General features: G+C 41.5%; 1 protein-coding gene across 3 annotated transcripts in view; it reads right to left on the minus strand.

Annotated features, from left to right (window-relative positions):
- Positions 1–14,897, minus strand: part of mgat4c (mgat4 family member C) — a 190,097-nt gene that overhangs the window by 68,999 nt on the left and 106,201 nt on the right. For all 3 annotated transcript variants that reach the window (XM_049573050.1, XM_049573051.1, XM_049573052.1), the window contains one exon: positions 14,489–14,572. The gene's annotated coding sequence lies outside the window, so the exon portion shown is untranslated. The remainder of the gene's footprint in view (positions 1–14,488; positions 14,573–14,897) is intronic.

Below are 14,897 nucleotides of genomic sequence, written 5' to 3' on the forward strand. Positions count from 1 at the left end.
GAGCATTTCTTGATGGTAAGATCTCAAAGGTCTTTTTGGACGGAGAGTGAATAACGTGCTGTGTCCTAACCTGATGCGAGCGTCAGACTATCGCTCCGCATCACATCACATCAGACGCTCTCTGTCAAATCCGGATCTGTTAAATATGGAACTTAAATATGACGAGTACGTACTTCCTTATTATTAATACTCACAACAATGCTATCGTGGGTTACACATAGATGTCATTGTTGCATCTTCCATACTGCATCATTACACCATCTCCACTTTGTAAAACAAGCTAGCTGCAAGCATCCCACACAGTTGACCTATGGCTAAGCCCCACCCTCAAACACGATGAGCCAATCACAGTGCGTATAGCCATTCCCATACACTGGGACATTCTCTGCCTGGACGTCCATTGAAATGCATTACAGAAAGTCAGTTTTGTTCGGTTTTATGAGCTTTTTCTGAGATTTGAAGTTTAAAAATGGTCAAACGGTGTGCATGGGGTACATGCAACTCTGACACAAGGTATCCTGAGAGGCTGGGCGACCAGGTGTATTTTTTACACTTTAAACCACATCTCAACCGAGAAAAGTGTCTCCTTTGGATAAAGTTGTGTGGTAACGTTAGACCACAACATCAACTCAACGTGAATAAGATTAACAATGATGTCTACATCTGTTCTAAGGTAAGTCAACATTGTGTTTGAGGCAACATATTGTCACTTTGCTGGAAAGAAATATAAAGTTATCTTTAACATCTCTAGCTAACGTTAGCTAAAGTTAGCCTAACGTTAGCTCCTAGCTGCGTTGTTCATCATGTCACCTTGTTTGCTGGGAGTTCATTAGCCTATTTTGTTCTAGTTTTGTACTTTGGTGATGGTACATCATTGTTAGCTATTGTCCAAAGGGCTCTAGTTAAGCTAACGTTAACTTCTGGAGCTTAGCTTCATTAACTTATCTGTAATGGCAGAGATAACAAAGGTTGGCAAACGTTATGCTGAATGATTCAGTGTAAATACTGTAGCACCAAACTAACGGAGAGACACTCTTGGTAAAGATGGTAAAAAGGCCGTTATCCTTTTCTCATATTCTGAGCCAAAAACCTTAACTTCAGTGGCACTTTAACTTGTTGTCTTTGATGGTGACGGCAACGAGATGCGGTTCACAAGCGTACACTGTGACCTGTAAATTTTGGCTTGTAATTTAAGCTTTTCATCGACCTTCTCAACAATAAAATGATGAATATATCCCTCCAATGCATAGTTTAGGCCCTTTTGGTTACTTCTCAATGACATCTGACCGTTATGTTCACAAAAATCATCAATTGCCTCCTGCGAAATGCCGTGTACTGCGACACCTGCCATAGCGCCGGGCACTGAATGTTGAGTGTCCGAGTGAGTGGAGGGGGGCTTAGCCATAGATCAATAATACTTATCAGATACTTTCAGCTCCCTGGCATTCTCCCTCCAGCCAACTCCCAACTTATTTAGGTTTTTGTAGCAAAATAGGCAGGTATCTTATAACTGCTCATTTTAACCTTGTGAATCAGTCATTTTTTGTCCACTGCAGTGCTTTCAATGCAAGTGACAAAATATAAAAATAGAAACAGGGCACCCGGTACAAGTTCAGCTCAAAAGGGCGTGATGCAGCACCACATTGTTCACGTCACTTGTGGGCAGTTAGGACAGTCCAATAAGAAACAATGCCATCAAACTGATTTAGTCCCTGCTTGCTTGCATCACATCCAGTAAGGACACAGTGTTATAATTAAAAGTGTTAAAATGAATGGACGAGAGTCTGGTCCTCGCCTGAAATATATACCGCAAATTATTATTTGCAGGGAGTTCCAAGATGTAGCTATAATATTTCACAATTAATGACAATATTATCATCTTAAAGGCCACAACTGTGATATTTAAACCTATTCAGAGTTTTATTTTGAAATTCATGCAGTTGCATACAATAATGTTACAGAAGTACACAGCTAAAGTACAGTGATATTTGGAGTTGGAGAAATAAGCATACTGCTATAAGTCATATGCAGGCATAACTACTGTGAGATCACAGTATAGAGTTATTTCACAGTAATTTAATTTAAAAATGAAACAGTACCTTACTGTGAAAGTGATGCAACTAGTAGTCAGTAATTTACTGTAAATGTAGTCAGATTTTTTTTTACAGTAACTATTATCTAAACAGTTTATAGTTTTAACTTAAGCTAGGCTATAAAGTTACGACCATACTAATTTAGCTAACTTCATTTCTCCACAGTAACAGTGTGTGGTTGGTGTATGATACTGTCTCCATGGTTAGCATCTTTGCCGAGGCCATAATCACTTATTTTAAGTGACTTTTCCGCCAAAAACTTTCAGTAAAGTACCTTTTATAACCAAAAGTAACCCCTATGGACATGTACCAAGACCAAGGGTCAACAACCTTTTCTATCAAAAGATATACAAAATTCTGTCTAGAGCTGCAAAAAATATTTGAGCCTTATGATGAAGGGAACAGCCTTCAAACCTTTTTTATTTGGTGCATGAGCTGAAGAGTGTAAGAATCACTTGAGGGCTAAAACAATGATATATACTTTCTGCTTTTGTGTGTTTTCCTGCCTTTTTTCTGTCACACCTGTCTTCCATCAGTCTCGTTAGTCCCTACCTGTTCCCTTCAATCACACCTGTTCTGTATTAGTCGTGTTTGCTCCACCCTCCCCACCACACCCTTGTTGTCAGCCAATCCACATTTCCCTCTTTTTACCTGTGTCCACCTGCTGCAGCTGTCTCTCGTTCCTGTGATTAGTTTCCTGCGTGTTTCCCTTTTCAGTTCATCTGTGTTCATCCCTGTGTTCATGGTGTTGTTTCCTGCCTGGTCTCTCATGTTCTGTTGGATTTCTTCCCTGAGTTCACTGTTTTACTCCAGGTGGTTTTCAGTTTAGATCTTGGTTCTTCTTTCTGTTCTGGATGGTATTTTAATCATCTTCATTAAAGTTCGCCTTTTGTTCCAAATCCACCTGCTGACTGCTCTGCATTTGGGCTCTTTTCTGAACTGATATGACGCGTTTATCGTCCACAGAACGAGGCTGCATGCTGACATTTTCAGAAAAAAACAGAACAGGCTGCAGTGAGAGTCTCTCTCCATGGGATATTTAAAAATAGCGAGTATGCATTTAGTCCAGTCAGGCAAGTGCAGGAGTGCAGTGCTGCCTGAGTGCACCACAACCAAGCTGTGAGAAAACAGAATATACACCATGTAAAATTCACTTACATTTTTTAAATGCTTAAATATCCAATCATCACTAAAGCATTGAATGGTCAAAGTTGTCACAGTGAAATTTAAGGTGTGCTGATGGATTCGCGTCATCAGCTCATGCATTGAGTAATATTACAAGTTAACGTTCCACCTTAAAAGTTGCCGGCAGTCGGCCCAGTGAATGAAGTTATTTTTTTCTCTTTCATTTTATAGTTCTAGTTTACTGATGTATGAACAGAGGTTACATAAAACCAGAGTGACCATCCTCTACTGACCAATCAGACTGCAGCGTTTCTAGCTCCACCTTTTAGTACCAGATCCCCCAACAGAGGGGGGACCAAACATGGGGACGGTAAGACACGGTTCTGCTGGTACCATCCACAACTTCCACTGTGGAGATGGAAAAAATAAACGCTCTAATGTGTAACGGACTGAACTGCTTGATTGGAAGCGAGGCTTTACATTGAAGAGGACCATTTTCAACCTTCTGTGACCCAATTTTTAGAAACTCAACAGTTAAACTAACCATTTAGAGCATTTTGAAATAAAAATCTTCAATCAGTGGTTTCGATGAGTGAATGAGTGAAAGGGAGTCAGCATGTGATTGAGGGCAGCACAGGAAAAGTGCACACTAAGACTTTTTTTTAATGGAAAAACTATAATATGACTTTTTATGAGATTTTTTATGACACACTGGAACATTTTATGACAAGTTTATGACATATTATACCATGACAATTTAATGAAATACTAGCTATGACTTTTAATGATTTTTTTTTTTATGACAACACTAACACTTTACAAAACTGTCACAATCTACAGTGATATTTGACATGAACGCCCAAATTACATTCTAGTTTTCCACTTTTTAATATATTTAAAAGTAATGAAATAGAGAGGCAGCACAGTGTTTGACACCATCATACCAGAATCAGTAGAAATAATAATACATTTAATAATAGTAATGTAAGTAAAAGTTAAGGTTTATTCATATTTACATCTGCTAATGATTATTTCAGGCAGCAGTGCGTGGTTGCTTGTTGTAGCATGGCAGTTTTTTTGTCTTGCTTGTGAATGTTATATCTCAAGAATGCCTCAGGGGAATTTCTTCGCATTAGGCACAAATGTTCACTTGGACTCAACAATCAACTGATTGGATTTTGGTGGTCAGAGGTCACTGTGACCTTGCATCTGTCTCATTCTTGTGAATGCCTTATTTTAAGAACACCTTATGGGAATTTCTAAGAATATGACACAAATGTTGACTGAAGAATAAACTGATTGGGATTATGTGATCAAAGGTCAAAGGTCATCTTGACTGTGACATCATCATGTTTTAACGTCATATCTCAGGAACAGAAGGGGAGACACTTGGTCAGATACTGAATTGGTGACTCTAATTTTGAAACTGTGCTGACTGTATAGATCTTGTGTGTGTGAAGCATCCATGTTTTCACTGACATGGATGGAGACTGTCAGAGACACTGGACTGGTGGGCGGAGTCATACAACCACGGGGCGGTGATTCTAGTCATTTACATTTCCTAACAGTATATCTGAGGACATTTTAAGCTAGGGATGCACTGAATATTCGGTAACTGAATATATTCGGCTGAATATTGCAAAAAAACACAGATTAGGTATTCGGTGGAATAAGTTAAAAGCAAGGCCGAATAATAGTGGCGTGTTTTGATAACGCAATCAAACAGCATGATTTGTTTTCCACAGAGCTCTACGGTGCGAGCATTTTACTTGCATTTGCGTCTAAAAATAATTTTGTGCGAGCAAAAGAAATCATTCAGGAGCACGCTGTGCGAGTACAGATTTCAACCAGCAGCAGAAACGAAAGGCGAATCCTGCCGGATGTGGGTTGAACGGGGGTCACAGACACAAACACAGACAGGAATGTATTCCTGTCAAATGCGGCGGCCATAGTGCTCCGCGGCGTGAGATAGCGGTGTTGGAGAAGCCCGGCTCCATAATTTCCACTTCTTGGCGTCATGACTGCCCAGAAGTACCTGAACAGCCGAGCCGTGGCAGGTTTGTGATGTGTAAGAGGAGAAACAAGCCGTTCACATTTCTCTCTTTGTGGCAGTAACGGCCCACAAACCTCACCGCACTGAAGGGACTGTTCATTACTTATGAAGGGACTATCAGGGGAGGAGGGTGGCTGGTTGATTCTTATTCATTCATTCATCTTCTAACCGCTTCATCCTCTTGAGGGTCGCGGGGGGGCTGGAGCTGACATCGGGCGAGAGGCAGGGTACACCCTGGACAGGTCGCCAGACTATCGCAGGGCTGACACATAGAGACAGACAACCATTCACACTCACATTCACACCTACGGACAATTTAGAGTCACCAATTAACCTAGTCCCCAATCTGCATGTCTTTGGACTGTGGGAGGAAGCCGGAGTGCCCGGAGGGAACCCACACTGACACGGGGAGAACATGCAAACTCCGCACAGAAGGGCTCCCACGCCCGGGATCGAACCGGCAACCCTCTTGCTGTGAGGCGAGAGTGCTAACCACCACACCACCGTGCCGCCCTGATTCTTATTTTATTTATTTATTTTATTTTGATCCCCACTATGTTCATCACTGATTGATGTTGTTTTTGAAGTATGAATAAGTCAATAAGTAATTTATTCCATTGAAATATCATTCACGTATTATAGAAAAGTGACTTATCTTTTTATAAATGACAAAAGGCACATCTGCCTCATTTTCGCTGTGGTATCCTGATACTACTCAGAACCGTGATACTTTCACTGGTATCATACCGTGGGTCCCAATTTTGGTACCATGACAACACTAATCTGGAGGGGGTTCATCTGCAAAAACGAATGAAAAACTAACCAACGGCATTCGGTATTGGGTACTCGATATTCGGCCAAGCGTTTAATTTTATACGGCTTCGGCCACAAATTTTCATTTTGGTGCATCCCTATTTTAAGCACATTTAAATATCAGAAGGGATGTGTCCCCCAATATAAATTATAATCATGACCTAGGTCTGTTCACAGGGGGAGTGCAGTGAGACCCTGTGGATCCAGGCAGGTCGACAGGTGGAGTGTTTGTTACTGTGCGAGAAGACCTTTAGCCTGCAGTCTGCAGTTATGTCTTTGTTTCTACACTGTCCATGATGGATTTCTCTCTGTGTGATTGTTGAACGTGTGTGATGAGTCCAAACAAAAACCCTCAGTCTCTGGTTCTGTGTGACTGAACCCAAAAAACAGACACTATGGGTTAATGTGTCAGACTGACAGCTGGCAATATTTCATAAAAGTCGTTTTTTCCCCCTTCAAATCTTAAGATTTAGAGGCAGCTCTGTTTGCCATGATTCGGTCCGTAGACAAAGCTGCCAAACCACAGAGCATATTGTATTGTAAGCCAGGCGTCCCCCTGGTACAGTTCAGAATTAATTAGAAAATGAAAAGCTTTAGAAACATAAAGGGATTCAAACAAGTCCTCTTGTTCTGTGACTGAATTTAAGAAAAAATGTAGACAATGCTTTGGCAATTCAAGATGCATCAAAAGCTAAGAGATCTGTCAAGGTAGCGTCATTTCAGATGATGGGAAAAAAACAATGTAATTAACCACCATCATTTATAAATCCTCACAGAATAAATACACACCACTGTTCAGTATGACAAAGATATATTCTGCTGCCACACTTAATCTCAACAGAATCAGTTGAGTTTTCTAGCCCACCAACCATCATCTCAGTTGATCAAGTTTCTTGCAAAGTAGCTGTGCAGATATTGTGCTCACCTGCTGTAATGTTTGTATTATGATGCATTTTATCCAAGTGCTAAGTGCAGGTGAAAAATGGCGCGCTATGGCAGAGAGTGAGAACAATTACATAGGATGCATGGCTAACAGCTGCTGATGAACGAGGAGTGACGGGCGGTGATGGAGCCTCACCATTAGAAAAACACAACCAGCTGTTATTTCCAAAGGGGATCATCTGCTTATTACTGCGATATCCAGCAGGAATAGCACGCCATCGCATTATTCAGCGTGGCAGGCGGCTTTAAGAGAGGTGCGACTTTGTGCTGATAGGTGAAAACACTGTCTTTTTCTGTTTTAGCCACTGCTGTTTTCAATCATTTCCTTTATTTTCAGACGCTGTGATTGAGAGCATAATTTTGAGGAGGAGGGACAATGGCGGACAGCGTTTGGGTTGGAGCTTGCCGTCTTGTTTGTGTTTGTCATTACAGAGCTGTCCTTTGATTTAGTGGGGCAGGGCTTTTCTGTGGGCTGTAAATTGGCAATCAGCCTGTCACATTACCATTCAAATGGTCACTGTAAAGCTCCTGTGAGGAGGTCATGGCCCGTCTCAGTGGAGAAGAGAACGCTATTATGTTACTCTTACACATCATTTACTGCTTCTTTTTCTTTCTTCTTTTTTTTTTAAATGCCTCTGCATCAGAGATAGCCGTGACCGCAGGCGTCATGTTTTCAGGTAGTTCGTCTGTGTGAACATAATATATCAACACTTTGAGGGAATTTCTTCAAACTTGGCATAAACGTCCACTTCGACTCAAGGAAGAACTTATTGATTAAATTCAATTTTATTTATAAAGCCCAATATCACAAATCACAACTTGCCTCAGAGGCTTAACAGCATACAACTTCCCTCTGCCCTTGGACCCTCACAGTGGATAAGTACAGACTCCTCAAAAAAGTAAAATAAAACTTAAACGGGAAAAATATGGTAGAAACCTCAGCAAGAGCAGCTGAGGAGGGATCCCTCCTTCAGGATGGACAGACAAACAATTAACAACATTAGATTCTAGTGGTCAAAGGTCACTGTGACCTTGCATCCATCTTACTCTTGTGAACGTGATATCTCAAGAACACTTTAAGAGAATGTTTTTCAATGCGGCGCAAATGTTCCCTCATAATTAGGGATGGACTCACTAGATTTTGATGGTCATAGGTCAAGGTCACTGTGACCTTGTCTCTCATTTCTGTGAAAATGATACCTTAAGGAGGCCTTGAGGGAGTTGCCTAAAGTATGGCAAAAAAAAGTTTACTTGGACTCAGTGATGAACTGATTCGATTTTGGTGGTCAAAGGTGAAAGTGACCTTGCGTCTGTCTCATTCTCTTGAATGCACTACGTCAAGAAGGCATCGAGGGAGTTTCCTATATTTGGCACAAGCGTAAGTATGAGCTGATTAGGTGGTTGCTGATTTGTTGGTTCAGTGTCAAAGGTCAAGGTCACTGACTCAGTTTCACTTTTAGTTCTAAAGCACAATATTGCAAATCACAATTCGCCTCAGAGGGCTTTACAGCAGACAACATCCCTCTGGCCTTTGGACCCTCACAGTAGATAAGTAAAAACCAAAGAAACCCTGTTAACAGGAAAAAAAGGTCAAGGTCACTGTGACCTTATCTGTCTTATTCTTGTGAACAAGATTATTCAAAAACATCTTATGGGGTTCCTTCACACGTGGTGCAAACATTCACTTGGACTCCTCGATGAACTGATTAGATTTTGATGGTCATACGTCAAGGTCACTGTGAGCTATCAATCTAATTCTCATGAACGTAATATCTCAAGAGGACCTTAAGGGAGTCTCCTAAAATTTGATACCAACGTTCACTTAGACTCAAGAATGAACTGATTCGGTCACAGGTCAAAGTCACTGTGACCTCGCAAAACATGTTTGGGGCCATAACCTTAAGAATTCATACACTAATTATGACAAAACTTCACACAAATGTCTAACAGGATAAAAAAAAAATGAAATAATGATATTTTATGTGACATCATCATGTTCTGGATAAAACACTTTTCTGGCCATTATTCAGCGTCTTATCTCAGGAACAGAAGGGGAGACATTTGGTCAGATACTGAATTGGTGACAGTGGCTCAGGGGAAGGCGATTATTCTTTTTTGTTTGTTTTTTATGGAGCATGGGGAATATAATAAATGCACGCAGACACAAACACCATGTGATTTCAGCCGAATCTGTGTGTTTAATCCAATTCAGTGCAACACAGATGTAGATATTTAATGAAGCTTTCTTTTGCAACAATACCTCAGTCTCCCCCGACGCTGGAGCAAAGGAGGAAAGAGCGTATCGGGATACACGAGAGACGGAGAAAACGAGACAGAACAAATGTGAGCGTAAACACGAGAGTCAGAGTGCATGTGGGCCTACAGGAAGAGGGGGAGAGAATGACGGCAGCAACGCGCTCGCTGTGAATATGTACCTCATATCTAACACACATAACTCAGCCTCTGCATTCAGCGGCTGCACAGCTGTCAGGAGCTGGCATACATTATCACCGCATCTCTCCTGAAATATGGTACAAATGTCAGCTCGAATGAACACACGCCTTTCTTTCAAGCCTTCTGTGATGGTGGTGCTTCACAATTCAACAGTCATGCTTATTTAGGAAAATGTCACAGCGTGTGTGGAAATTACTGATTTGACTCCTGTTTACTCAGACTCACTGCATATTAAGAATCGTTTCTGAACGGCTTTTACTAAAACTCTCCATATTTATTCTAAAGATGTGACTCTCAGCTGATCCTCAGTCTTTTTTTTTTTTGCTATAGAAATGTTTTGCACTCCCACTCACAGTTTTAGGGATGTGTTTTCAGTTTCTATCTGCCTTTGACGGGCATTTGTTAATTTCCTGCCCTGGTACAGTAGCCTGCACTGTATGTCATGTTCTTTCAAACCCGGCTCCTCTAGGCTCCCCTGATTTGAAATCTAAGCACACAGTCTCACTCTGAGCCATGCTGTCCTGCAGAAGAAACAGCTGTTTGCATGAATCTTTAATGTATGCCCACACTGGCACGCCGTCGCAGCAGATGAGAATGTGGAGGATCACCTCGATCCCTGATTTAAGCTGTTTCAAGTCCCCGCCGTTTCAGAATGTCAAACGTCTCATTCACTGGAGTGTACCACTTAAAAATGTTATAGGTTAGAAAAACAGCTACAGCAGTTTAGCCAAGTTACAATGCAGAGTTCCTTCATCAGTGTGGAATTTATGGGGGCGTTGAAAACTGGTGAATGCACAGAAGCTAGTTTTCAAAATGTAGAAACACAATGATACATCCACTAGTCTATTACATACAGGGATGGGCTTTACAGTTTAATGAATATTGCAATATGAGGACCAACACTGTCATCGCTCCCTTAAAGTGAATTAAAATACATTCAGAAAATAACATTTGACTCAAAATTAACACTTTGTTTTTGGTACAAATGAATCAAACAGACTGAACGCTCATTTATTCTCCCTGTATGAGCAGAAACAGACGTTTCAAACGCTGTAAACAGCACTGCCATCATACTACCATGTGTCAGGAGTCAGTTTTACACAACAACAAAGGAGGTGATGGTGGAGGAGGTCGTAATAATGGCTCCAAACAGAGGCAGCGTTGTATATGGAGGTGGTCTGTAAGGCCACTTAACACATCACATGTGGACAGAGAATTCTTCTCCCTATATTACTGATTTGTTCTGTTCTGCCATTTTAAAAATGTCTCCTGTGGTACTGCTCCGTTTTGTCCGTGTCCGCAAGCTTTCAGGAAATATGGTGTGTCACATTCAACGTCACAAACGCACCAGAAAACAGGGTTAGTAAACAGTGGAAAGCAGCATGGAGGTCAGTGAAAATGTTACAGCGGGTATTTCTTTTTTTTATCTGCTACCTATAGAGTGTGCCAGTAAACCCGGAACTCCGTTAGCGCTTTCAGCACTTCCGATTCTCTCGCCTAAAAGTCAATACATTTTTTGAATGGGATTTTGGTAAAATGCCTCAAATAAGGTCTGTGGTTAACAAAAGCTTAAGCAAGTTTCAGGTTTTGTTCTACGACATAAAACACATCAGTAAATACCCTACTTGTGAATTCTGAAGCTTTTACGTGTCGTAAAAAAGGCGGTTGCTAACAAGTTGCTCAGTACGACTACAAACCCTGTCGGGGACAGTAAACGTCATCACCCCGAACAGGCGAGAGTGCTGGCAGTCCGCCATTACAGCTTCTTATTTAGCTTAAACAGTCCGATTTCCCCATTATACAATGTTTTTAAAATAAAAGCTTAGTGGAGGTGACGTCAAGAGTCATGTGACCGTGGAGTAGTCATGTAGTCCGTTAAAGCCTAACGTTAGCTTTTTACTTCTGGTGATCGCATTTAAGCTTCAAATGCGGTATGAAAGGTGTTCATATGTGAAGATTATCTCGCTGAACAAAACCTGTAAGTATCATAAACTTGTGTTAGCCACAGAGCTTATTTTCTGACATAATCCAAATCGCAATGCAAAAATCACATTCACTTTCTCTTCCGGGAACCAGCGTGATGCTAAACTTCCGGGTTTTTATGTCAGCCCTGGCACACTCTATTCAGTCTGTCTTTTGCAGACTAACTTGGAGAAATGTTTCAGCGCTATCAGGGTGGACAGAATTTGTGAGATGTCAGAGAGAGGCAGAAGAAGTTACCAATGATTGTGCCGTAAAAGAGGCGAAAGCTAATGTGTCCACCTGGGTGTCATGTTTCCATCTCTGCCGATCAGAGCCAAACCCATGATAGAGTATCACAATATTTAGGTCATGATACAATATGACCTAAATATGTGAAATGTATTGAGATATATTGAGTGCTGCTTTAAAACATATTGGGATTTATGACCTTCTTTTCTGACTGCAAATTATTTCCCTGAAGGAAAACACTGTCAACAGCAGTTTCAGCTAAAGTTTTCAGTCTGTTCATCGACTTAAATCATTTTTGTTGCAGTAAAATGTGACACAGAGCAGACAGACTGACCAACACCGTCATGACACCTGTCAGAAATGTTGCATACACCTGGCAGTCTGAACTGTGGGCAGACTTAACGCCCTCTGAGAGGACAGATTAAGACCTGAGCCAAACACTTCACATGCAGGTATCCCGCTAACTGAATGGCAGCAGCCATGTTAGAAGTGTTGTCTGTTAGATTCTTGTGCTGCAGTTTGCAGGAGGTCTGCAGTGTTTGCTCTGGTGTGAATGGGTTCACATGTTTTTAGCATGTAACAAAAGCCTTGGTTTTCAACAGCGCTGTATGGACACAGATCTTTGCACAGGAAGTAGGTGATGGACTGTTATTTTCTGAGCTCTCTTAGAGCTGGATGGTAGTTTTGGCGAGCTAAGTGTGTCCAGTGTTGGTTGATTTTTCGCTGTAGCAGGTTTAGCATCAGCATGGCCGTCAGCGGCTAACACTATCTCTGGATGGTGGTGTGTGAAGTGAGCCCTCATGTTTGTAGTATTCCTAGAGTATTTTACTCTCATATGACACTGCTTGTAAATCTCATGTGTCATATCCAAGTCCTCCTTTCCTTCTGTGTTCAAAACACACTTGATTTAAACCTCGACGGCACATTTCTGTTTTCTTTCTCCGGTGCCTCCATCTTTGTTTTGATGAACTTCCTGCCAAATGTCACTGACTGATGGTGCGTTCGTTTTGTACTCGGAGGTTGGAAATTCCCAGTTCCCAGTCGGAAGTTTAAACTCGAACGCACCCTGAGATCGGATTTCCAACTCGGAAACTCGGATTCAAGATGGCTGCCAGTTACATACATAGTGAGTAAACACTCTGCTAAAGTACTGTTTATAGCAATTTTATCTTATTTGTTTTACATTAGGTCAGCCTCATCTGCGGCGTTCATCAGTTGGAGTGCATGATGGTTTTGAAGCTGTCTGTACTCCGACTTGTCCACTGTCGTCAACTAGAATGCAAAAACTGTTGTCAAGGCAGCATGAGACCTCTGCTGACCTCACCAGGAAAAAAAACAGCACCATCTAGTGGACCGAAAAAGCAACTGATTTTATTATTCTAGTACGAAAAGTTGTGTTAAAATGTGTATTTGCAAAATCAAATGTACACAATAAAAGATTGATACTTGGCGTCCGTGTATCGATACAATATCTCCACGCAAAATATTGCGATACTATGTTGTGTCGATTTTCTTTTTTACCTCCACCCCTAATAAATACCTGTGGCCACTGCAGAGTCATTTTTACCGGGAATAAATGATGACTGGAAACTTTCCCATTGAAGACAAAAGCAGGGTGTCAGTTGTTAGTGACTTTTTTGTCCAGTGGAAAAGGGAATTTTGTAAAACAATAACAAAATCTAATCCTATCATCACATTCATAACATACAATAATAATCTAGTTGCCTCCAGAGTGACTGGTGAAAGTGTCATTTTCTGTCTCTTCAGCTTTAACCAATGAATAAACATTGAGATGTGATACCAGTGAGTTTATAATTGCACTAATAGAGGGCCGTATATGCAGCTGCAGCGATAGCCGATACCTCAGAGCTTCACCCTCTAATACTGAGATGATGAATTGACTTCACCTGTGAGCTAAACCAATAATCAGAGAAGCTGGCTGAGCAAGTAAAACACTACAGCATATTGAAAGAGAGCCAGACACACACAACCCACACACACTTGCACACACACATTCTGCTGCTGTTTTGTCACTGTGTTTTGTAGTCTTAATTTAGAAGGATATTTAGAGGCCCCTCTTGGTCTGGCGTCTCACCTCCAGTTAAGTATTTTCTTTCCTTCTCACCTTGTTGCAGCACTTTTATGTTATTTGTCTGCGAAAAGCACTTTGGTGAAATAAGCTAAAAAGTAAACAGCATAAGCTGGATACGCTGCCCTGCACAGAAGAGCAATGCGGCTGTCAATATGGCTGCGGGTTTACAATTGTTGTGCTTGGCGACTGCTGTCTGTATCACACAAGTGTGAAAAGCAATAACACCACCAAAGTGCAACTGTTGGCGGTCAATATTTTCTCTCCCTGATAAACCCTCTGGGCAGGAACGTTCCTTCATCTAGCCAACACAAACACAGCTTTGCAGTTTCAATCTGTCACAGTGTGTGAATATGGAGCCAGAAAGAAAGAAAAAAAAATCAAAATATAAACCCTTGTCTTGCCACTCTGCATTCTCAGTTTCACAGAGGAATCATCCAAATGTGAAGTTTAAGGACTGCCTGAGATGAAGTCACGCTCCTCATTGGTGTCAGCGGGGTTAAAAACAACTCCCTGCAAAAAGCAAATTAGGCTTCGTGGCTGTTGCGCTGCGACTTTGATTTGGTTTACCTTTTCTAATGTGACTTCTCTCTGCAGGAGAACGTTTTATGGAAAAGCAATCTGAGACACCACTGAGAGCCGAACACAGAAGTATAATTCAGCACAAAACACAATTTTCTGATGCAAAAAGAGAGAGATGAAGATTACCTTGTAAAAGTCAGATGTGTTTGTGGGAGAGAGTCTGCAGGTTGACCTGAACGGGGAACATGAACACGTCTGCCTCGGCTGTATCTGGGAAACAAAGAGAACAGACATGCCGAGGTCATTTCCCAGCTGGGAGGCTTTTCAGTGTAACGTGATGATCACACATCATTTACCATGTGCATGCGTCAATGTATCGAACTGTGAGCGATCCACGCAGCTCATATTGATGCAGTCACAGGAGCGTGCGTGGGAGATTCACAAAGTTTGCACACATACTGTGCTAACTTCTAGCACCCACACTGCATTCACACGCACCCACAGAGACACACAGTCAACAAGCCTCCAATTCCCACAGCAGCTGTAGACTCGGCAGACTCTGCTACCCCGTGGCTTACTTTTGAAGATGAATCTC

Source organism: Epinephelus fuscoguttatus, linkage group LG4 (genome assembly GCF_011397635.1).
Source record: "Epinephelus fuscoguttatus linkage group LG4, E.fuscoguttatus.final_Chr_v1".
NCBI lineage: Eukaryota > Metazoa > Chordata > Actinopteri > Perciformes > Serranidae > Epinephelus > Epinephelus fuscoguttatus.